Raw genomic sequence first — 20,034 nt, 5'->3', positions numbered from 1 at the left:
GCGTGTTTTAAAGACCTTTTTATCCACTTATACTTTAATATACTATACAGGATGTTCTCGAAGTTGACGTGTTCCTTGGAACACGAGGTACTACACATTATTCTTAAGAATTTTAGCCTAAATCTTCTTAGTAAAATGTTTGTATTAACGGAGATAATTGATTGTATATTTTCCTGTCCATTTCTCTGCTGTACTAGATTAATAACTAACCTGGCCCAGAATGGTGTCTTTCCGGAAATCGCTTTGCAATACTCTCTGGACGCTACAGATGCATTCTGATAATGTGATAACATTGCCCATGCATTTGCAACATATCTGTGAGCTCATTATTTTCCTAATAATAAAGCCATTTCGACTAATTAGATGACAACTCTGACAGTAGTTTTGATTAACGTCCATGCTCATTTGATTTTTTTTTGTCAATTCCAATTTCTAACAAATCAGCGCAAATTTGAGCAGGACCGGTTTCAAAAATTTCAAAAAAATTAACTTATTGTATCTTCATTGCCGTACACATTTTACTAAGGTGATTTTGGCTAAAATTCTTTAGAACAACGCATACTATCACATGTTAAAAGGAACACCTCAACTTCGAAAACACCCTGTATTATTTCCTAATTGTATTATAATTATCTGAGTGACTGACTCAGTGTATTTTCACCATCTTATCGACGAGCAAATGAAAGATACGTTAAAATATCCACAAATAAAAAAGAAATGAAATAGTAGTTTATTTAACGAGTTCGTGTGTAATTTGGGCTTTTTTTGGCATGAGTGGGCCAGTTTAAAACTCGAGTGAAACGAGAGCCCACTCATGCCAAAAAAAGCCCAAATTACACAAGAACGAGTTGAATACAACGTTTTTTTGTTCGACGAGCCCCCCCAAAGGCTCCAAATCGCTGAAAATCTCTAAAATTAGCTTGACGTTTCGTTTTGACAAGTTGCGAAATTTATCAAAATCCGTTCACACAGGAGAAAATTCTCAAATTCTGACAGTGTCGAACAAAAAACAAATTTTGCAGTCAGTAACCAAAAAATTGTTGATTTTAAGAAATAAGATTACTAAATGAAGAAATAAGAGCAATTAATAAATTATCCATTATGTAGGTAGGTATACGAGTACCCACTTTAAGGTAAATAAATAAATAAAATATAAATATATACAGGGTGTCCCAGAGTTGCGAAAAAGCTCCATAACTTGTTTGTTATTAAAGATATCAACTTTTTCTTTTTTCTAGATGATAGCTACGCTTCTACTGTATATTCGGAAAATATTGCGGTATATATACAGAGTGTCCCAATATTATAAAAACACTAAAGTTATGTTTTTTTAAATGGAAACTACCCAGTTTGATTTTATTTTTGAACTCTATGCTACGAGTAAATTATGAATCAAATTTATACAGGTCGTTTTTACTTATCTTCCATCGTTTTTAATCAGTGGCGCTTTTTTTACCAGAATTTCGAATTGCAGGGGTCCCTTCGAAAATTCGTACCTTCCAAATCGTTGCACATAAATTAAAATGATTGACGCTGTTTGATTTCTGAATGTTTGCTGCATCTGCTGAGTGTTTACTCAACAACGTGTTTAGTCGCATATGCCTACTGCGATTTTTTAAACATAACGTTTTAAAAATGTTTAAAACTCATTTTTTTCAAATGGCACCCCGTATTTATTATTGCACTGGACGAAAGCTTTTTTGACAAACTCTTGAACAATATAAGGTTTGTACAGTCGAATCTGAAAATCTAGGGTTCTATCCTAAAATCGCCAAATTTGGTGCAATTTTTCCGTTAAAAAACAATACAAAAATCTAGTAGGCCTAACAAAAGATAATCACACAATATGGTCACTCCATAAAGATGAATCAACAAACAAAACAGTGTTTAACAATTAAACATTTAATTATTTTAGTGATTTTTAGTGTTTTTAAGATAGCACCCTACATTTTCACATTCGGCTATACAAACCCTATACAGTTGGAAAGCTTGTCAAAAAAGCTTTCGACCAGTGCAATAATAAATGCAGGGTGCCATTTGAAAAAAATGAGTTTTTGACATTTTTAATTCGTTATGTTTAAAAAATCACAGTAGGCAAATGCGACTAAGCAGGTTGTTGAGTAAACACTCAACAGATGCAGCAAACATTCAGAAATCAAACAGCGTCAATCATTTTAATTTATGTGCAACGATTTGGAAGGTACGAATTTTCGAAGGGACCCCTGCAATTCGAAATTCTGGTAAAAAAAGCGCCACTGATTAAAAACGATGGCAGATAAGTAAAAACGACCTGTATAAATTTGATTCATAATTTAGCATAGAGTTCAAAAATAAAATCAAACTGGGTAGTTTCCATTTAAAAAAACATAACTTTAGTGTTTTTATAATATTGGGACACTCTGTATATATACCGCAATATTTTCCGAATATGCAGTAGAAGCGTAGCTATCATCTAGAAAAAACAAAAAGTTGATATCTTTAATAACAAACCAGTTATGGTGCTTTTTCGCAACTCTGGGACCACCTGTATATCTGTCTATATAAAAAAATTATTGTCTTTTGAATCAAATTCGTTTAATGATTCACCCGTATTGGCAACAAATATTAACGTTTCCACTTGCTCTGTACTTTTGTCTTCAGTGTGCCGCACTGAATTTTTTCACATTTCTGGAGTAATTTGTTGGAGAGCTTCCTTCCACATATCTAAGACATTATAAAAATTTGTTACACAATCTCGGACTGGTTTACACATCTATGAGGGGCATGATGACCAACTCAATAGACCGGGACCAATGGGTTAACGTGACTTCCGAATCACGAGACAGAATATAGCTTCTCTTTTTTTTTAAATTTCGCCCTAGGTCGGAATGGAACCCGCGTCCCTGAGCCGAATCGGACTCCCTTAGGCTATATTCTGCCTGTATCTAAAAACAGACAATGTTTCATACTGGACCCCTATATGTATTTTGAACACTGTTTTAGATTCACCGAGTTTCGGAAAAGACAGTGTCAAAGCAGACAAGTTTTATTACCTACTACTAGATTTTTTTTTTTTTTTTTTTTTTTTTTTTTTTAATGGCCATTCCCGTTTTTTGCCATACGGCTTTTACGGTACCTTTCGGTCGGCCGTTTTTCCAATTCATTTTCCTTGTTCCTTTGCCTATCGGTGATGCGACGGGGCTCCGGGGCACTTTCCCCGGCCACCCACGCCCATTCCACCTCACATTCACAGACACACACAACAACATTTATACACCCATGGGCACCCTTCCCGACGGGACTCGAACCCGTGCTGACCTCGCGGTGGTGGCCGAAAGAGTGTTGATTCTTCCTTCCACCACCCTACCGTCAGCCCCTGATAGACATACACACACATCCATGGCCGGGCGGAGGTTCCTTCCTTTGAAAAAATCCTCCCCCTTCGGTGGGATTCGAACCCACTAGCATCGGGACCGCGACCTCGGAGTACTTTCTCCGACAGCCATGCGGCCACCGAGCCACCTTACCTACTACTAGATAAGATAACTGAAAATCTTCTCTTAGCAACCATAAATTTGTCCTCAATAAATATTCCAAGAGAATTACTGCTATATAGCCGATCCCAAGTTCTCGGAATCTGCACCAATAGACTTACTCATAGGGGATGGCCTTTTTTGGACCCTTTTAGTCAAGACCCTAGAGAAATCAATCCGTAACAAATTAATACCTCAAAATACCCAATTTGGATTCATTGCAAGCGGATGACTAAATATGTATAAATAATAACAATGGCTCAAGTATTTGCTCCCTATCTTTAGCATCAGTAAACGACAATTTAGAAAACCAGGTACAAACATTCTTTGGGGTAGAACAATGCAATAACCCATCTGAGCAAAGTTGTTTTTCAAACGAAGGGATTATGGAGCAATATTTTGTGCAAACTACTTGCCGTTTATTACTAATCCTCCAAATCTCAAACCAAAAAAAAAACCTAATCATTTTACGATATCAAATAATTGAAACTTTTACCAATGGTGGAATCTTATTACGCAAATGGGTCGCTAATCATCCTGCATTAATTCCAAAAAGTCATGAACCTAATCTCAACGTCAGTTTCGATAAGGATCCTTACACTAAAACGTTAGGGTTTTTGTGAAATTCTAGTCATGATTCGTTGAAAACAAAACGCGAAATCTTGTCTCAAACTGCTCAAGTATTCAATGCAATGGGTCTTGTGGCCCCAGTATACTGGGTGCCCCAAAATTCGCGGAACAACGTAGTGGTACGTTGTTAAGTAGTCATTAAGAGATCAGGTAAAAATGTTTAAAAAAATCAATCTTCTTTTTTGTAGAAGATATGGACCTATTCGTTACACTAAATGTGGCAACATTTAAAAACATTCTATGCATCCCAATAGTCTGCGAATATTTCATTTTTGTTGTATCCTTGGAAATGAGAGGGTAAAATCAAAGCCGTGCTGCCGTACACTATTTGAGGTAAAACGAACATAAAATTACTACTTGGAAATGCTGGAAATAATGAAGAAAATAATTGCAAACCTGACCACAATCGTTCAAAATTATTAGGCCACTGGGTAGTAAAAGACAAATAGTCGAAATCTTTTTTATTATTTAAAATAAATGAGATCAAAGCTGCACCTTTTGGGCCCCCATATCTTCAAATCTAAGAGGTATAGAATTTTTTAATTATTTTTCTCGTTATTTTCTAACATGCATTGACATTACCTCATTGAGTTGTTTTGCGAATTTTGGGGCACCCAGTATAACAGTAAAAGCACAGACAATCCTTCAACAATCCTGAAGTTTAAAAATAGGGTGGGACGATTTATTGCCAGAAAATATTTATTGTGCATGGATTAGGATTTTACAAGAACTTGCTCACTTAAACGAAATCGAAATTCCAAGAAACATATCTAATAAAATCAAGTCCTCTGAATGTATAATATATAGCTAAATTTTTTATTGTTGTGAAATTGGTTTATACTTCGAACAAATTAATAAAAAAATGCAAGAATGTTAGAACAGTTGAAGTATCTAATACATAAGGCTAAAAAAACTTAATAAACTTTTCACTCTCAAGATTTTTTGATAAGTTCTCACAATAATATTCAGCGCAACGAATTGAAACGTCCAAGAAGAGATGTTCAAATAAATTGATAATACATAATGACCCAAAATGAGTCAGTGACAGCACCGAGCTCTCAGGGGGTTTTTCGAGGCAAGGGTGTGGGTTCGGATTATGGGCGCTAGGCAACTATTCGGGAGCTTGGATACCTTGTCCAGTTGCCGGGACAAGCGCTCTAGTTTTTCGACACGCCGGAAAACAAAAAAATCAAAATTTGTTGGAATTAAATAATGTGGTTTCATTGATATAATAAATAAATCAGCAAGATTCCGCTGGTTTCGTGTGCTGGTTCGCTGAATCAAAATGGTTTCTCAAAAAGATTTCTTTAAAAAATGGAAAATTATTGAACCTGTTCCCGTCAAAGATCTTATAATTTAAAACTTATTCTGGTCTTTATAGAAAAGCTTTTCTTTGCAGGGACCTTGCAACTTATCCTATGTTTCTGTGTTGTATAAACTTAAATTAAATACATTCTGTTTTCCGTACGTAATAAAAAACAAGGTTTTACTTTTCCGAACTGAAATGCAGTAGTCTAACTAATAAAATAAAAATTTTAAATGAACTGTGATTCAAGGTAATGGGTGTCAGGTAGTGACACCTTGACAATGAAATCTACGTAAAAAAAATATTATGAAAATGTTGAAATAGGAAAAGTTCCGAAAATCTGAATTGATTAGGAAATGTATACGTGAATATGACAATCTATGAAATGCGAAATGTGACTATTAAATGTGAAAACTCTATAAAATGTGAAAAATTGCAAAAATGTTTGTTATGTTCAAAATGTGAGAAATTCAAAAATAATGAGAAATGTTTAAACTAACGAGAAGCGTTAAAAATACGAGAGTGTTCAAGGAAATGAGAAACGAGAAATTCGAGGTGTCTCGCTCGATTTAAGCCGCGTCGTACTAAATAATTGCGATATGACATTTTGGCGACTTATCTGAGACTTCAGGTGGTATCCTCGAAGGAGGGTGCTCACCAAGTTTACCCAACATAGCTGGAGGTGACTGAAGAGCCCGGACTCGTCGTCTCATCATGTCTCACACATTTTATATCGGGTTAAGGTCCTGATTCCTTGCTGGTCATTGCATAGAAGCAATACTGACTTCGTCCAAATACTGGGACACAATTCTGACACTACGCAGTCGTGCATTATCATGCTAGAAAATGAAATTATTCTCGATAAATGGGGCAAATGGTACCACATATTGTTCCAGGATATCTGTTACGTAAACTATGCTATTCATTGTCTCTCTGGGAAATACATGCAAATCGGTACGAGCAGTAGAATATACACCACGCCAAACCATAACCGAGCCACCTCCGTAAGGCTGCCTTCCAAGAATGTTGCATTGGGCATAGCGTTCTGCGTTCATTTGGCCCACGTCTGTCAGATGACTCCAAGCAAAATCTGGGCTCATCTGATAACAGTACTCGTGCCTATTCATTTATCGTTCCATCTGCCATGGCTTTCGGCAAACTGCAGACGTGCTTGCCGATGAGCTGCTATTAACAAGGGTCCAGTAGCAGGGCATCGGATGTGCAAGTTGTCTTTTAGAAGACGTTGGCAAATGGTTTCGAGGCCAATTCGAACGTTAGTTCCTCGGCTAGCTGCATTTGCAGAGGTCGGGTATTTGTGAAGCGTTCCCTGACAGCGAACAATCTCAGAGATCTTGGTGTTGGTCCTTGTTCAGGACGCATAACATGGTCCCGTCTCCCTATAACGTTGCATAACCCGAGAAATGGTAGATTGAGAAACACCAAACCTTTGCCCTAGCCGACGATGAGAATATCCTTGGCCCGCTAATGTAGATGGGCTACATTTTCGGGCCAATGTAGCCCATGTAGCCACTTCAGCGCACTCATCACGGCTTAAACTGCGAGAAACTCGGTTCATTGTGACAAAACAAATCGCCAGCAAGACAATATAAATTGTGATACAGTTCGATCAAAAAGGACCACCGTTTACTGTACGTGTTAACACCTTATCTTTTAGTATGGCTTTTTTTAACAATAAATAAGCAGAGACAAGCTATATATGAGTATTTTAGTTTCTGCGCGTACTTTTTTAACAAATCATAGCATTCATGTTTGGAAATGTTTATAGTTTTTTCGTTTTATACAGAAAATGTTTCTGGGAGCAGAGTGTAGATGTTAGAAACATTTATAATAAAACTAGCTGACCCGACAGACGTTGTCTTGTCCAAATTTCAATACCTAAATTTGTTTGTGATCATTTTGTGAATTTGTGAAAAGCTATTGGAAAGACGTAAACAAAGTAAAAATGAGGAATTTTACATGGGAGATAAATTCTATGGGCAGTATTCTACACTGGTGAAATGCTGGAAATGTGTGATGTGCCTGGAATGTGATCGAGTTGGAACCATGCGGTTTTGTTCCAGAATTTAAGTCACAATTTAATTAAGTCAGAATTTCATGTCCAAACAAATGATTTATTTTCTTCCCTTAAATTTGAAATCACAATGAATCTCAAGCAGTTTTATTGGATGATTCAAAATGATTGTGAATAAGTATTGCAATTAGGTATGTGAACTGTGTGAATGGGATAGAGTTGACATTTGGATGACAGTTCATAAGCGTGCATTTGATTTTTTTAATTCCATTACACATTGATCTGACAACTTTCAAAATTGCGCGACTATGAACTGTCAAAGAAATGTCAACTCTATCCTACCCACACAGTTGCCACATAAATTTTCGTACATATTTGCCAGATTTATCCACAAATATTTTGAATCACTCAATATTTATATTTCGACCTCAATTGCTAGATCGATGTTCAAGTAAACAATCCGATTGGTTTGATTCCCAATTTCACAATCAGCTGTCAAATGACATTTGTGTATGTAGGCAAATAAATTGGAATAGAAATAAAACAACTACTACATTTGTTGGACAGATCGCGAAACAACACAAAAGTTAAAGTAAATGTAATTTTATTTTAGTTTACTGAATTGCGTTTTTTCAGATTTTTTTTCAAATCTTGCAGATTTTTTTTCAGTTGAAAACAAAAAGAAGCATTAAGCAAATATGTAGCTTCTATTGTCAGTTATGATCGAGAGTGCATACAAAAATTATAATTTTTGAAATTTGTCCGAGTTTTCCGACTTTCGTTTGTAATTGTCCCGATTTGTTTTCCTGAAAACTTTTTCACGACTATAACAAACAAAACAAAAAAATTATTATGCACATCCATCACAAAAAAGCACTTTCAGTTTTTCCCGAATTTTTCAATTTTCCGGGCAATTTTTCCAGTTTTTCTTTACATAAAAGCCTCATACGGATTATTACAAACATAAAAAAAAAATTAGCCAAATCTTTCCGGCCGTTCCCATAGAAAACAGTACTTTCAGTTTTTCCCGAATTTTCCAATTTTCCGGGCAACTTTTCTATTTTTTTTAAACCACCCCTGTATTAAAGCGAACAAAAGAAAAAATAAATATTCAAATCGGTCAAGCGGTTTTTGAGTTTTAGCGAGACTAACGAAAGACGATTCATTTTTATACAGGGTCTATCAGAATGGCGGACCAAAATAATACGGTGAAATCATCATCTTCTGAGAATAATATGAAAAATATTTAAAAAAATCCATCCTCATTGGATTGAACGTTGTTAATTGACCAATCGCGTATAGATACAGGGTGTTCTCGAAGTTGACGCGTTCCTTGTAACACGAGGTACTACACATTATTCTTAAGAATTTTAGCCTAAATCTTCTTAGTAAAATGTTTGTATTAACGGAGATAATTGATTGTATATTTTTATTGTTTTCTAAAATTTTAAGTCCGGTCCTGTCCATTTCTCCGCTGTACTAGATTAATAACTAACCTGGCCCAGAATGGTGTCTTTCCGGAAATCGCTTTGCAATACTCTCTGGACGTTGCAGACGCATTCTGATAACGTGATAACATTGCCCATGCATTTGCAACATATCTGTGGGCTCATTATTTTCCTAATAATTTCGACTAATTAGGTGACAACTCTGACAGTAGTTTTGATTAACGTCCATGCTCATTTGATTTTTTTTTTGTCAATTCCAATTTCTAACAAATCAGCGCAAAATTTGAGCAGGACCGGTTTCAAAAATTTCAAAAAAATTAACTTATTGTATCTTCATTGCCGTACACATTTTACTAAGGTGATTTTGGCTAAAATTCTTTAGAACTACGTATACTATCACTTGTTAAAAGGAACGCCTCAACTTCGAAAACACCCTGTATAAAATTACCTTAAAAAATTATATTAGTAACTATCGAAACAAATTTGATTGTTGCAAAGACATAATAATTGAATATTATGTCATAATAAATAAACATAATTACATAACATTTTTAATTTACAATGCAAAATTGTCCGATAATAATGCGGAATCTGGAAAAGTGCCCCGAATGCTTGCAGCGTTTCCACGTTGAATGGCAAGGGAAATCCTCTCATGATAAATTATTTCTGACAATTACAAAAGTCATTAAAAACGCTTAATGTTTACTTCATCAGAATATTTTGATATGCTTGTCTTATATGGACAGTGTGATGAGAGTGCCACAGTTGCTGCTCAGGAGTACGCAGTTCGTTTTCCCAATAGGGAACATCCTAGCAGAAATACTATAACGTGGAAAATACAATAACCTAAAAACGTCCGTCATTGCACAAACAATGCGGATACCCAACAATGCATATACATCATTTGAAATGCATCCATAGTTACAAATAAAGCAGGAAAACTAATTTATAGGTAACTTAACATCAACAACAGGATTGGTCAGTTTAAATTGCTTCTTTCCTAATCACTATTTAAGATAGATTTTTTTAAACTTTTTTCCTATTATTCCCAGAAGATGAATTCACCCATCATTTTGGTCCGCCAGTTCTGATAGACCCTGTATACAGACTGTTAGCGAATGGTCTCCCAAAAATTTCGGGATGAGTTTATCAGAGAAAATGTGGTCGAAAACCTTTGTACCGTTTTTTGATAAATTGAACCGTTTTCTGAAAATAAAATTGTTCCCTGCTGTTGTGTGACTGATGGCTTTGTTCACGACAATTCAACTCGAAAATTTTTAACCAATCAAATTGCAGCATTTTTCAAATTTGGACCTATCAAATTGATTTATAGTGACAATCCAACTCGAAAATTTTTAACCAATCGAATTGCAGCATTTTTGAAATTTGGACCAATCAAATTGATTTATAGTGAAAAAACACCGAGCAGAGTGAAAAAACAACTAGTGATTTTTCAGCGAAAAAATTTATGTCAAAATGAAACGTCAAATTTATTAAGTCAACTCGATAAAAATTTTCTCTGTGGATTGTCAAGTCGAATACAATTCGTGGTCTAATTTTTTCTGCAAAATTTCATTTAAGACATTTGTAGCTTTTGCTTTTGGAAAATTTTCGTTGCAAAAGCTATTCATGTCTTAAATAACAAATTTTATTGGAAAAAATTAGACCACTTATTGTATTATAAGGGTGTCCCAGAGTTGCGAAAAAAATCCATAACTTGTTTGTTATTAAAGATATCAACTTTTTGTTTTTTCTAGATGATAGCTACGCTTTTACTGCATATTCGGAAAATTTTTCGGTATATATACAGGCTGTCCCAATATTATAAAAACACTAAAGTTATGTTTTTTTAAAAGGAACCTACCCAGTTTGATTTCATTTTTGGATTCTATGCTAAATTGTGAATCAAATCTACACAGGTCGTTTTTACTTATCTGCCATCGTTTTTGATCAGTGGCGCTTTTTTTAATCACAATTGCGAATTGCAGGGGTCCTTTCGAAAATTCGTACCTTGCAAATAGTTGGACATAAATTTAAATAATTGACGCTGTTTGATTCCTGAATGTTTGCCGCATCTGTTAAGTGTTTACTCAATAACGTGCTTAGTCGCATATGCCTACTGCGATTTTTTAAATGTAAGAAACTAAAAATGTCAAAAACTCATTTTTTTCAAATGGCACCCCGCATTTATTATTGCACTGATCGAAAGCTTTTTTGACAAGTTATTTTTGAGAAAACCATTCATGTTAGGAAAAAATGGTATTAAGGTTTTCGAGCACATTTTTCTTCACAAATTCACCCTGAAATTCTTGGGAGACCATTCCCTAACACCCTGTATACAGGGTCTCTCAGAACTGGCGGACCAAAATAATACGGTGAAAACATCATCTTCTGGGAATAACAGTAAAAATATTTTTAAAAATTCATCCTCATTGGATTTTAAAATAAGAACGTTTTTAATTGACCAATCATGAGTAGATATAAAATTACCTTAAAAAATTATATTAGTAACTATCGAAACAAATTTGACTGTTGGAAAGACATAATACTATTTAAAATATATTTTTTTGAACATTTTTCCTATTATTCCCAGAAGATGATTAATTCACCGTATTATTTTGGTCCGCCAGTTCTGAAAGACCCTGTATAGATAAGACTGTAGTAGTAAATGCTCCATACAAAACTCCTTTAATTTTGATAATTTTTTAACAAACAAGAGTTGTTTTGTCGTGTCTATACATAGCCGTCTCCATTACCACCTCATTAAAAAAATGTACTAGAAATATGAGGACAGAAAAAACGAATACTTTCGTGTTTATGTTGAAAAATTAAATATTATTAAACCCATTTTAATGTGTCCCAAAACTCGCGAATCAGATTTAGAATGCGCTTTCGTTGGATAAATGAAAGCAATAGCGTTAAAAAAATGGTCAGGGTATAGTAAATTTTTTGTAATTAACAATTAAATTGAACAATCAGAACGTCGCTGTTAATTTGAATTTCAGGTAAATTTGTTGGAATTTGGCAATTTTACCCCTTGGTGTTGCCATGTGTTGTGTTACATAGTAGGCACATAATCAAAACAATTGTACTTATTAACGAGTTCTCATAAATAAAGTATTTGGTGTTCGCTGAACCTGTATTTCTGATTCACTGAAACTGTCACAGGTTATAGGCCCAGTACAAACAGGTTCGCGATTAACTGAAATTTGAAGACTGCTATCGCGCAAAACCTCGAAAAACTGATCTAACGCAATTTAGTGGAAATGAGTTTCATAAATTTAACAAGATTTGAAATCTTAAATAAAAGCAATTATGATACATGAAAGATCCCTCTTTATCAGGAATGATACTTGGTCGTATGTATTCGGCGAAAAGCCTAAACCTCAAGTTACCGGTGAAGGTGAAGCTCGTGCTGTCACAGAAGAGGAGCAAAATAAATGGATCGCCGCGGATCGCAGGGCATGAATGCGTCGGAACTTTGGCAGATTCGCAGTTGTGAGACTTCGCGGGAGATATGGATGAAACTAGAATCCATACCTATATGAATCCAAAGAACCGGCACGCAAGGCAACGTTATTAAAACAAACGATACAACACAAGATGCGCGAAGATGACGATGTTCGTGAACACGTAGCAAAATTTATGGACACAGTCGATAAATTACAAGGAATGAACATCGAGATAAATGGTGATCTGTTGTCCATCATGTTGCTAAACAGTTTACCTAGTAGAATGTCGAGAGATAACTTACCTAACGTGGAAAATCTAAAGGTGAAGATTGTCGAGGAGAATGACGCACGGAATCAGAAACTTGACGGAAGTTCAACCGGCGGTGTCATGTTCTTTAAACATTTCTCAAGGGATTCGAACTCATCAAAAGACAATTACAAGAAACAAGACGAAAAATCTTCGAAGCCAAAAATTACCTGCAAGTGTAATTATTGTGGTAAACGTGGTCACAAGGCTGCTGATTGCTTCAAAAGGAAGAGAGACGAAAACCAAAAGCTGGACTTGTTCATGAAGCTTACTTTTCGGGTAAAACTAACGATAAATGGTGTTTGGACAGCGGATGTACATCACACATTTGCAACGACAGGGAGTTTTTCATCGATTCACAAAAACTCAATGCCAGCTGAAATTGGCAAGCAACGCAACAACTCAGGCAATTGCGAAAGGAAGCGTGAACATACAAACCTCCATTGGAAATCAAGCTGCCACGGTTCAAACTGGCCAGAGGGCACAATACTTGGCTAGCTCGATCTCAGGGCGCCACTTGCGGCGAAGTCGAGGGTTCTTTTGGTAGCAGGCCCCGCAAGTAGCCTGCTGACCTGGCCAGGAGAGGTGTTTGAAGTTCGCGAGAACGAAAAGAAACGCACAAAGTGTACGTGGCTGGACCTAGGCGCTATTCAAACAGGCGAAACCAAAAAAATACAGACGGGCGAGCTGAGGGGGGTAGTATTGATACACACTATGTAAGTGAAAATTGAATATAATTGAAATGACTGTAAATATTTGAATTGATAAATATATGAATTGATATAAATATATAAATGTGAATTGATATAAATATAAAAACGTACAATAAAAAGGGGTGGAAACTCGGTTCCAGCAATCCGGCCGAAATAGCTATTTCCGCAGAGCTTTACAACAAGCGAATCTCGCTGATGTCTACGCGGAGATGTTAACAAGGTTATAATGTGATATATATAACAAAAGTAAGTGAGCTATTTCACTTGCTAGATTGAGTTAGTTCGTAAATTGTGATATGGTTAGTACGATATTTAAAAAAAGGTTAGATAAAATGAAATTGAGTCGAATAAGAGGGGTGGCTTGCCGGTCTCCAGGAGCAGTCCGCGCTCAGGGACCGTAGAGGAGCGTGTCCTTTCCCAGTCGTTCGGGGATGTGGTGGCAAAGTCCTTTGAGCGGAGCTGACGGTTCTAGAGACGAGACTGGAGCCACAGAGGTCTCGGGCGCGTCGACGATGAGCCCGACGCACGGTTTTCTCTTGACCTCGACGTAAGACGGTTGGGGTCGAAGTCTAGGGGGTGGAGATGGAGGATTCCCTAGAGGAGTACTACGTGTAGCACATTGTCTACATGAAGACTCACCTATACCCTCGGGCAAGGGAAATGCCTCGCAGGAGTCTACTTCGATTGCGTCACGAGCCTTAGCGTTTGGACCAGAATCCTCCCTAAGCGGAGTTGGAAGGGTGCGCTCAAATTTTCCACACGGAGACGATACAGCACACCATCCACAAGGTTTCGACGAATACGAAGATCCCTGGCACCAGGTAATAAATTGATTTCACTCGAACGAAACGGTCCGCAAAGGCACGTGGCACGGTAGATTCAGAAGAGAAAAAAACGTGAGTGAAGATTCTCCTAATAAGATGGAATATTCTCGAAGGAGTCGCGCGCGCGCTTGTCTTCGCGCCAGCAAAAGAGGGAATTTTGTAGGCAACCAACGATTCCTGAAGAGGTATGTTGGGCGAAAAACCAAGGGTGACAAGGCCCTCTTTTCCTCCAAAAGAAAAATTTTTGGAGAAAATTTTTCTTTGAACCTCTGCCAACAAAAAAACAAAAAAAAATGAGAAGCGGGATGGACTTTTTAGGGTGAAGCCCGGGGTTTCCACTGACCCAGTACAATGTAGACGTACCAGCCTGAAATTGATGTGAAGCCGTATAGCCGCTTCGACGCTTAAACAGAGCGAATGACTACTCCGGTAACAAAGTCTATAAAACAAAATATCTCGAAGAAGAGGTGCGGTGCACATGGCGGTCGAGCGACACACTCGCAAGAGGAACGGAAATGTGGAGAAAGAAACATAGAGATAAATTGAAAGAAGATCCAACTCAACGACGGTCGTGTCCACCTGCCATGTCCCACTGCAAAATCTTCTCCGACCTGCGCCAACTGCCAGGAATTTTTCGGTCTCGTGGACCTCGCGATCGGAAGAAAACACTTGGGTCTAGCCTGGTTTTGTGGTGGATTGCTCCCCAAAACCAGCTAGATGTCAAGACAACAACAAAGACGAAATCGGTAACAAAAAGGAATGTCGAAATTTAGAAACTTGAAGGTGGTGGGTTAGGGTTACAAGGACCGACTAACGGCCAAAACCAAACGATAACGATAATGACAACCATACGAACCACGATCTTACTGCACCACGGCAAGGGGGATGAATCCGAGATTTAAAAAACAAAAATTCAAAACAAAGTTTAGCTCTTAGAGTCGACCGAGTCGACAGAGGACGCGTTTGATTCGTCTATGACCATAGGGGAGCTTGCCCTATTTATGTGGTTTAGGATGCGCCAGGGGTGTGGTCATTACAGCCCTATCACAATGTGAAATTTACTTATGTGACATCATCATAGGGATCTCGAACAGGTTTTAGGTCTTGGACGTGCCAATGGCCTCTTTTAGTACCGGTATCGTCTGTCAGCTCATACGTTCCGTAACCGATTTTTCGGGCGATTTTGAACGGGCCAACGAATTTCGGACCTAATTTGGCGGTGTAGTGGCCAACCGCGTCTGAGAGACTTTTGTCTCGGCGCCATACCAACTGTCCGGGCTGGTAGTCCACGGGACGCCTGCGTAAGTCATAGACTCGTTTGTTTTTCTCGTGCGCAGTTTGGAGTCGGTTTGCGATTTCTCCAAAGAGTTTCTGGAAACCTAGCTGACGCTTTTGAACAAAGTCCTCTAATCGCGGGTCCGCGGGAGATAGTGGATGATAGTGTTCGCTACCCAAGACTTTGTGCTCGCGCCCGAAATTTGCGAAGTACGGACTGTATCCGGTGGTTTCATGGCATGCTGTGCGAATCGCACAACCGATTGCGGCCAAATGGTCGGACCAGTGGCGATGATCGGACTTGATGTACGTGGCGATCATGGTCTTGACCACTCTATTCGTTCGTTCGGTCGGATCGGCACGGGGATAGTGATGGGGCGTATACTGTATTTTGACTTCGTACCTCTCGCACAACGCTCGAAAAGATCTGCCTCTCAATTGCGTGCCGTTGTCGCAAATCAACATTCGGGGGGTGCCGTATACCAAGAAGATTTGTTCTTCAACGCATTTGGTGAGCGCTTTGGCTGTCGCCGATCGCATAGGAAATGTTAGAACATACTTCGTGAAATAATCGGTGACGACCAGCGCGTACACGTAACCCTGCGCAGAACGCGGAAATGGGCCGATAAAATCCAAGCTTATCAATTCCCATGGCGCGGTAGGGGCGACACGTTTTCCCATCAGTCCAGCTGGAGGTTTCTGCTCCACTTTGTGCTGCAGACTAGCCATGTTCAACGGAAGTTTGACTCCGTTTCCCGAACCGAAATAAATAAAGTGACAGAGTCACGTCAGAGCCAAGAGAAAATGGAGATAGTTAGAAATCGAACTGACTAGCAATAATAGTAAGTATCAAACACCCTATCAGCTCGTCACTTTTATTCGCCTGAAGTAAGGTAAATCAAAATTGAAAATCGAAAACTGAGAATAGTCGCCTCGGGCCCCACGTTGGGCGCCTAAATATTATGCCACGGTTCAAACTGGCCAGAGGGCACAATACTTGGCTAGCTCGATCTCAGGGCGCCACTTGCGGCGAAGTCGAGGGTTCCTTTGGTAGCAGGCCCCGCAAGTAGCCTGCTGACCTGGCCAGGAGAGGTGTTTGAAGTTCGCGAGAACGAAAAGAAACGCATAAAGTGTACGTGGCTGGACCTAGGCGCTATTCAAACAGGCGAAACCAAAAAAATACAGACGGGCGAGCTGAGGGGGGTAGTATTGATACACACTATGTAAGTGAAAATTGAATATAATTGAAATGACTGTAAATATTTGAATTGATAAATATATGAATTGATATAAATATATAAATGTGAATTGATATAAATATAAAAACGTACAATAAAAAGGGGTGGAAACTCGGTTCCAGCAATCCGGCCGAAATAGCTATTTCCGCAGAGCTTTACAACAAGCGAATCTCGCTGATGTCTACGCGGAGATGTTAACAAGGTTATAATGTGATATATATAACAAAAGTAAGTGAGCTATTTCACTTGCTAGATTGAGTTAGTTCGTAAATTGTGATATGGTTAGTACGATATTTAAAAAAAGGTTAGATAAAATGAAATTGAGTGGAATAAGAGGGGTGGCTTGCCGGTCTCCAGGAGCAGTCCGCGCTCAGGGGCCGTAGAGGAGCGTGTCCTTTCCCAGTCGTTCGGGGATCTGGTGGCAAAGTCCTTTGAGCGGAGCTGACGATTCTAGAGACGAGACTGGAGCCACAGAGGTCTCGGGCGCGTCGACGATGAGCCCGACGCACGGTTTTCTCTTGACCTTGACGTAAGACGGTTGGGGTCGAAGTCTAGGGGGTGGAGATGGAGGATTCCCTAGAGGAGTACTACGTGTAGCACATTGTCTACATGAAGACTCACCTATACCCTCGGGCAAGGGAAATGCCTCGCAGGAGTCTACTTCGATTGTGTCACGAGCCTTAGCGTTTGGACCAAAATCCTCCCTAAGCGGAGTTGGAAGGGTGCGCTCAAATTTTCCACACGGAGACGATACAGCACACCATCCACAAGGTTTCGACGAATACGAAGATCCCTGGCACCAGGTAATAGGTCCGCAAAGGCACGTGGCACGGTAGATTCAGAAGAGAAAAAAACGTGAGTGAAGATTCTCCTGATAAGATGGAATATTCTCGAAGGAGTCGCGCGCGCGCTTGTCTTCGCGCCAGCAAAAGAGGGAATTTTGTAGGCAACCAACGATTCCTGAAGAGGTATGTTGGGCGAAAAACCAAGGGTGACAAAGCAAAGAAGATCGAAATGAAAAATACTGTCTATGCTTCTGATTTCAGAACAAATTTGTTATCAATTGCGAGGATCGTGGACAAGAATCGTGAAGTTCTTTTTATGAAGAATCGGGCATTCATCCAAGAGCGTCGTGGACGTGTCAAGATGATAGCAGATCGAGATGGAGACCTATTCTATAGGGTGAGCAACAATAACTGTTTCAGTTGGCAAAAAAAAATTTTACATAAAATTTTCAAAACTGTGAATTGTACCTATTTCGGTTTGTTTTATTGACAATATTGACACCTGGTATACATTTCAAATTTAAACGTCTTGGTTTTTGTAATCTTTTATTAATAAAATGGTTTTCTCGTTGGAACATGACATAAAAGTCACCAAAAATCGCCAGAATTTATTGCCAACTCAATCAGTACTTGTTGCTCACACGGTACCTTCGAGAAAACCACCAAAAAGCGTGTGCTACATCTGTCACTATGACTTGTGACATTTTTAGCAATTGGCATCGACGTTTTGGCCATTTAAACTTCAAAGATTTGGATGTAATGATGAAAGAAAATCTTATTACTGGTGCGAAATTAAAAGGCGCACCCATGCAAAATTTGCATATCTGGCAAGTTTGCTACCGCCCCGTTTCCAAGATGCCCTAATCGATCCTCAAACCTCCTGGACATCGTACATACAGATGTATGCGGGGCTATGAGAATTGAGTCTAAGGGTGGTGTTCGTTATTTTACTACTTTTACAGACGATTACAGTCGCTGGACTAAAACGTATCTGATTCGGAAGAAATCCGAAGTAGCATCAAAATTCAGAGAGTACAAGAAATTTGTGGAAACACAATTGGAAATAAAAATCAAAGCAGTTCAATCAGATAATTGAAAAGAATATTGCAACGAGGAAATGGACAAGTTTTTCCGAAACTCTGGTATTCAACGTCGTTTGACTACGGTCTACAGTCCTCAACAGAACGGTTTGGCAGAACGCAGGAATAGAACGCTGGTAGAGGCTGCCAGATGTATGTTATTAGAATCTGGTCTTCCTGCATCATTTTGGGGAGAAGCCATAATGACAGCAAATCACGCTCGAAACAGATGCATCTCCAAAAGTATTGACGGAGATATTCCCTATAAACGTTGGACTCGGAAGTCGCCACATGTTAGTCATCAACAAATATTTGGTTGCAAAGCTTATGTTTTGGATAAATCAACTAATCGAGGGAAATTTGACTCGAAAACTGTAGAAGGAATATTTGTTGGTTATTCAGATTATCCAAAAGGGTATTGAGTGCGGATACCGACAGAGCAAAAAATTCGAATTTCGAGAGACGTCAAATTCTTAGAAGAATTCGAAAGCAATGATTACGAAGACATAATCTCAAGTGAAACTTTAAATGGAAGGTTTAAGCTCTCCGATCTATTGGGCAATATGGTAAATTCAGCAATTGTTACCGCAAGAAACATTGCACAGCGGCTAAGAGGTTTCTTAGATATCTGGAAAGAACCATCGAAAGAAACTCATCTACAGGAAGAATCAGGATAATTTAACCTGCTAACTAGACGCAGACGCGAACTGCGAGATTGATAGAAGATCTTACACGGGATCAACTTTCATACTCTTCGGCGCTGCTTTCTCCTGGGAATCCAGAAAACAACGAACCGTTGCATTATCGTCTACCGAAGCCGAATATATGGCACTCAGTGATGCATCCAAGGAAGCTGTTTTTCTAATTGGTTACCTCAAGGAATTGGGATTTCAATCACTAGCCAACGTTGTGGTTTTTAAAGATAATCAAGGTACTGGAAAATTAACCGAAAATTCCGTCTATCATGCAAGATCGAAACATACTGATGTTAGATACCATTTTATTCGCGACGCAGTGAAGAAACATCCCATCAAGATCCTGTACCTACCGACTGAGAAAATAATAGCAGATATATTAATGAAAGCCTTACCCAAAGAAAATCATGTCAGATGTATTCTTGGATTGGGACTTCAATCCGACAACACCTCAGCTGTAACTTGGAGGGGTGTTGGAGTTTGGCAATTTTACCCCATGTGTTGTGTTACATAGTAGGCACATAATCAAAACAATTGTACTTTTTAACGAGTTGTAAATAAAGTATTTCCTGTTCGCTGACCCTGTATTTCTGATTCACTAAGATGGCCGGCTGCACCGCATTTTCGTTAATCATGTTGAGATAACCGCTTTTGAATTCAAAACTAACCCCCAATGAAAGCTATAGAATTACCGGCGTTCGGTACCGTCGGCGACCGCTTAGGGGCGTGGGTGAAAGT

The 20,034-nt window shown here is 38.5% G+C and overlaps 2 long non-coding RNA genes across 2 annotated transcripts in view; one reads left to right on the top strand and one right to left on the bottom strand.

The window, feature by feature from the left end:
* Positions 1 to 20,034, top strand: part of LOC138128565 (uncharacterized) — a 275,295-nt gene that overhangs the window by 176,924 nt on the left and 78,337 nt on the right. The gene's annotated exons all lie outside the window — the stretch shown is intronic.
* Positions 16,724 to 17,539, bottom strand: LOC138129215 (uncharacterized). The gene is made up of 2 exons (XR_011159159.1): positions 17,365 to 17,539; positions 16,724 to 17,313 (listed from the first exon to the last, which is right to left on the bottom strand). It is a non-coding gene; the product is annotated as an uncharacterized lncRNA (long non-coding RNA).

Source organism: Tenebrio molitor, chromosome 4 (assembly GCF_963966145.1).
Source record: "Tenebrio molitor chromosome 4, icTenMoli1.1, whole genome shotgun sequence".
NCBI lineage: Eukaryota > Metazoa > Arthropoda > Insecta > Coleoptera > Tenebrionidae > Tenebrio > Tenebrio molitor.
The sequence above is the reverse complement of the archived record's forward strand: the minus strand, read 5'-3'. Positions and strand labels throughout refer to the sequence as shown.